Raw genomic sequence first — 6193 nt, 5'->3', positions numbered from 1 at the left:
ATGAACCCATGTTGGTTGCCCCTAAGCATGATCTCCCCTGCTGGACCCTCATGGATATGCACCAGAATAATTTTCTCAAAAAGCTTGCCCAGGATCAAGGTAAGACAAACTGGCCTATAGTTTCCCGGGTCCTCTTTTTTCCCCTTTTTGAAGATGGGAACCATGTTGGCCCTCTTCCAGTCCTCTGACACCACACCAGAGCACCACAAGTGCTCGTAAAGCCATGCCAGGGGTCCTGCAATGACCTCAGCCAATTCCCTTAGTACTCTAGGGTGGAGATCGTCCGGACCAGCTGACCTGAATACAGCTTGAATATCCCTTTATAGATACAGAAAAAAAATGCATACACTTAATTTCCTGTAATTTATTAATCCAAATATTTTGGTAATGATCTCTAAATGGCTATATCTGTAGTAGTAATATCTCATACTATCCTAGATGCCTAAACTGTTGGCATTTAATGAATCCCCAAAACTAATAGGGACCTGGAATATTTCCATGTTTTTTATTTATTAATTTAGGGTCTGTTTCTGTTGTCTCTCAAATCAACTGGAGTTTCTCTATTAATTTCATTAATAACTGTAGGTCCTTTGCAACTTACCTTTTTCTCTGAAATTTCTATAAAAGAACTTTGTCAACTGAGCATCTATTGTCTTTTTATCTCTATGTACTTTGTTTTTCTAGTCTAATGATTGAACCAGGCTGTCCAGTTTTCTGCATTTTATCTGTTTTCTTTATCTCTCCTAATTTAATGGCTTAACTGGATTCTACTTCATTGTGTCTTTTTATCTTTCATCTCTTTTAATATAATGATCTATGTTCACAATTACCTTGTTTTGGCATTTTTCTCTTACCTTTTATCCAAAAATTGTGACATCAGCATCCTTCAAACTACACATTAACTCAAATTTTATACATTAGGAAATTTGAAATTCTTATTGAATATTTTTCACCCAAAAATCTCAAGACAGATGAAAAGTGATCAATATTCCTCAATTATTTTTGTCCCATTTTGCAGTGCCTGAGAACCAACAAAAGAATACATATGTACATTTTTCAGGTTTAGAAATATACAATGAGTAAGACAAAGCAGACTAGCAGCAGATACCATTAAAACAAAACAAAATCAGTTTTCTAAATATAAATGTATGTACCTATGTTTACATACCTATACTGGGATTTCCAATAGCACCTATCTGGCTTAAGAGCAGGTGTCCTTAAAAATTAAAACAAATTCCATCCCTACATATGAATGGCCTGATTATCATGTAGAATCATAGAAAAGTAAGGCTGGAAGGGACCTCAACAGGTCATCTAGAACAACACCTGACTTGTGTCAGGATCATCCCTATCCAAACCATCCTATACAAATCCACTGTCTAACCTCTTAGGAAAATCACACCCAAGAAGGGGGACAGGTTTCCCACTACAGGGAAAGACAACAATCTCTACAGTCCATACCAATCTGAGCACGGGGGGAAAAAAATCCTTCCTGACCTTAAATATGGAGATCAGTGTGACCCTGAACAGAGGGGCAAGACCCTCTAACCATAACATCTGGGTTTAAGTTCCAGCAAGAATATTGGTACACGTCAGTGAAAATCTCCAGACTTGGCTGCAGCCAATACCTCTGAGGAAGGCTTTAAAAAAACTCCAGACACCTGTAGCAGCCAGGGAAGGGTTTGCTGAAGTCCAGATACACTATATCAATAGCATTGCCTTAGTCCACCCAAGTAGTTACTTGTTAAAGAAGGAGATGCAGTGTGTTGGACAGGACTTGTTCTTAGTAAATCCATTACAGCTATTTGTGATCATTCTTTCCTCTCCCAGATGCTTTTAAATGTCCTTCCTTATGATACATGCTCCAGTAATTTCCCAGATATTGAGGTAAAGCTAACCAGTCTGTATTTCCCTGGGTCCTCCTTTCTGTCTTTGTTAAGGAGAGGTACTACATGGCCCCTTTCCAGTCCTCTGGTACCTTGCCCATCACTCTCTACTTCATGAATAGGGTACCTACTGAATTCATGATTTTTCACATTTCACAGATGCCACAAAATCCAGCACTGACTGCAAAGGACTGCAAAGTCTGAGTAAGACCCATGAAATCTGTGGAATCTGAAAAATCCATGGGGCGGCGTGGGGGTGGGGGTGGGACAACAAGCTTATTGAGCACAGAGGTAGCTTGCCAGGAACAGGGTAGGTGGGGAGGAGGGGGCTGCCACCCCCACCCCTTATCATTGATTGGCTGTGAGGGTTGCCTGTCATTGGTGGTGAGGGAATGGAGAAGCATGATGAATAACCTTTGCAGCCAATCAGTGGCCAGACCACAGCCACATGGCAGGCAGCCTCTGCAGCTAATCAGCAGTTAGGGTTGGGGCCTCCTCAACCATTCAGAGGCATAGTGGGGTCCACCATGCCCCATGCATGAAATGACTGCCCGGACTTGTGTTCTGCCTGCAAGTTCAGGCAAAAGGCCCCATGAATTAGGTTGGGCCCTGCTCATGAATATTATAAGCAAATGCTCTGAGATCTTCAGCCAGCTCTTTCAGTACCCTGGGATGAAGTTCATTGTGTTTTGTTAACTTGAATTTATCCAGACCCATTAAAAGCTCTTTGACTGTTTCTTTTGTTATGTCATCCTTCCTTATCCAAAGAATCACCTATTACATGTGTGGCTGCAGATAAGTTTTTTTTGTGAAGACTGAAAGCACTGAAAGTACTAAGACAACCTGGTTATAATGATGCCAATAGGTGTTGCAAGTCATATATAAATTTGAAAATTAGGTCTTTTCCATTTAGGCACCTTTATTTGGATTTCAAACACTAAATTGAGGTATCTAAATGGAATTTTTTAAAGGCACAAATGAGAATTGGGAACCTAATAGCTATTTGAAAATTTTACACACAGTTTGAAAAATTTGGCTAGAATCAGTATCTTGATGTTTCAAGAATCACCAATACTATATGTATGAGGATGTTTTAATCTAGACATCTGTTATTTGTCCAGAAGCTTCTTATTCATGTACACTTCTCCATTTAGGAGGCTTAGCACGGTGTTTGTGTGTACCAGAAAAGAAATAAACAATATAAGTTATCAACTATCTGGAATACAGATAGAAAGAAATTAGTGTCTAACATATGTAAGTATCTATTCTTCTTTTGCTAAGTGGTAGCAGACAAGTGTCCTGTTTTCAGGACAAATTGGTAACGTAGAAGTAGATATTTTCTTAATGTAATGGTTATTTTGAGGCTGTACATAACTCATGCTTATTTAACATGAGGTAATAAACTAGACATAGAACAAACACTACCTTAACTTCAGAAGCAGCTGCCTTCTGACCTTGTTTCTGTCTAGGAGCTAAGATAAAGTGCCAAAGCTTAATAAATCTGGTGTCTCTTTCCCCCTTTAGGCCTTTGCATTTTTACCTTCTAAATCATTAGCCTACATGAAGGATAGAAAGCCTGGAAAAACTAGGCCTAGAACTTATTTCTTTTCTTTTCTTGACGTTTCTGCAGCTCATTTTAGTATAAAAAAGGCTGGTTTAGTCTAAAAATAACTCTGGACATAGTTTGGATGTGACATTTTAATGTCTTTCAATTCTGTGAACTTAGTGCAGTTATTGGAATTCACTTCTAGACTTCAAGATGGTGGTTTATTTTCCCCAGACTGTGTACTGAACTATACAACACTTTCTACATTATGCAACTCTTTTGCATGTGTATGAATGTGTGCTGATGACTCACCCAGGGACCATATTCAGCTTCTTGTAGACTATTTTGCTGCCTATGCAACTGGTTTGGATAACCTTCAGTTCAAGAAAAATCAAGGGCAATTTTTCCAGCAATGAAAAAAATATGTTACACCAATTATATATCCATCCATGGAACTAAACTTATGAACATTTCTGATTTTACATACCTTGGTAGTCCATTGAATGACCATGTAAGTATTGATTGGGAGGTCATCCCTAGGTTCCAGATCCTAATTGACTTCTTAAGTGCATTTACTCATGAATAATAATTCCCTAATTTAAGGTCCAAATTCTACAAAGGATAGAGTTGCAGAGATGCTAAACAATGTCCAATTTAAAATTTGAGTGTGTGCCCACAAGGTTGCCCATATTCTGAAATTCAAAACTTACCTTGAAGGGAAATACACCAGCCAGCATACAAGACATAGATCAGGCAACAGGAAATGCAGAAGTGTACGTGTATGTCATCATGCTGATTTTTCTGTCCTTCAGCCCACATAAACTTATGTTATTGCCAAGGGAAGATTGACAACCCATATACCTTTTGGCCAACAGGCAGAAAATGAGAGACCTAGATTTGAAACTTCTTCCATTTAATTAGTTTAATCCAATATCCATACTTTCCAGGTAAATGTACTAACTACCATACTATAAGATGGACTACATTGAGGCCAGCCCCTACTCCTCCTGTTGAAACTGTCCTACAGAGCAGCAAAAAATTAAGGAATTATGAAGCCAGAACAGCAAGAGAGAGCCTCACTCTGGAGCCTCTGATTCTCAAATAAGCAGAAATGGAAGGCCAAGAGGAGGGAAGGTAGACAGCCCTTGAGTAGGGAAAGAGTACATGAAAAACAGCACTAGCAGCAGAAGCATACACTGAGCAGTGCTTTGAGCTCCATGATAAAAAATGCTTGACATGCACAGGCCAGCACTTCCAATGAGCGTAACATGATTTCCCTGTGACATTGTCATCCTCAGTTACTAGGAACATATGATAATAATGGGGGTGACTGTTGAATTAAACCAGCCTTTTTCTTCTGTGTTGCCCCTAACCTGCTCCCATCCACATGCAACATAGAACCTATTTCAAATTAAAGGTTCTTTCTCTGAAGCATGCTACTTAGGTTGTTTATATATTAAAAGGCTTATTTTCAGGATACCAAGAACACTTTCCATGTATATAATGCATATTCATGTATATACGAATATATACAGCATGCTTATACATATATATACACACATATACATACACACACACACTTCACATTTAGTATTTTAACCGCAAATCTATTTTGAAATGACTGTTGGTTTTGAACATCATTATTAGTTATTCTCTTTCAGAATAAAACCCAAATTCTAGCTGTACGGCCAATCCACATTCCATTTTCTTAGAATATGGCTTTACTAGATTTTTACTGCAGTTAAAAAGATACAGAGTAGAAAATCTGTAACTCCCAATTTAATTATATTACAGTGTTAATGGAATCCAAAATCTGAACAATATGGTATCATTACACTAACTTTGTAAAGCATCGTAGAATTTTAGTGCAGAAGCAATTTAACTTATCATTCAGGATCTTTAATGGATATTAAAAGAGGGTGAAAAAGATTGTAAGATAAACTTTGATTAGACTTGCTTGGACTTCAGTTTCACAAACAGCTCTCATACCATATTAGATCTGTCACACTGATTGCACTTTTGAGGATCACTTGCCTTTTCAGAGTTAAGTGTCTTTTCTTTGGACAGAATTACATTCTATGACCTCTCTAGACTATTCATGATTGCTTCTGCTAACAAATCTTTATTGTGCCTGTAGTTTATACATGGATGTGCTGGGATTGCCATGCCAGGACATATTATCATTAGCAAGAAAAAGCAGATGTTGAGAGGGAAAGAAAAAGCTCTTTAATAATAGAAAATGAAAGAAGAACTGAATCAGAATAAAGGGTAAGGAATAGGAAAAAAGGGGTTATTAGTAACTATAATTTCAATGATTTTGTGATATCTCTCACCATGATATCAACAGAAAGGAAAAAAACATGCATTATTACCTTACCTAGTTAAGTTCTATTTTAAGGTCCTAGTATATCAAGCACAAAACCAGCTTTTGTCTGCAACTTTTTTATTAAATATTGTAGATCAATAGGTTGTTATCTTCGTTGGATTCTTCAAGTGCATGCAGTTTATTTATGCTATCTATTATCACTCAATCACATCACCTTATGCTTCATAAAATGCAGAACGACATCTTTTTCTTTGTAATTTTTCTTATTTAACTTTTCATTACATGCTGAAAGCAGAGAAAGTAGCGTCACTTTTGTTTCATTCATCATTAGCAAATTACTTTTTGCAATATATTGCACATGATCATTTATAGCTAGGGCCTTCGCCAGCTGAAGTCAATGGCAAAGCAGATTTTGACTTCAATGGTTCAAAATGA

At 37.6% G+C, this 6193-nt stretch overlaps 1 long non-coding RNA gene across 1 annotated transcript in view; it reads right to left on the bottom strand.

Moving 5' to 3' along the window:
• The window catches only part of LOC109312217, a 15169-nt gene extending 10491 nt beyond the window's left edge, over positions 1–4678 (bottom strand). Inside the window, exon 1 of the long non-coding RNA XR_002101748.1 lies at positions 4669–4678. This is a non-coding gene — a long non-coding RNA (uncharacterized LOC109312217). The remainder of the gene's footprint in view (positions 1–4668) is intronic.
• Positions 4679–6193: the final 1515 nt, after the last annotated feature.

This window comes from Crocodylus porosus, unplaced genomic scaffold (genome assembly GCF_001723895.1).
Source record: "Crocodylus porosus isolate Cpor-Errol unplaced genomic scaffold, CroPor_comp1, whole genome shotgun sequence".
Taxonomy (NCBI): domain Eukaryota; kingdom Metazoa; phylum Chordata; order Crocodylia; family Crocodylidae; genus Crocodylus; species Crocodylus porosus.
The sequence above is the reverse complement of the archived record's forward strand: the minus strand, read 5'-3'. Positions and strand labels throughout refer to the sequence as shown.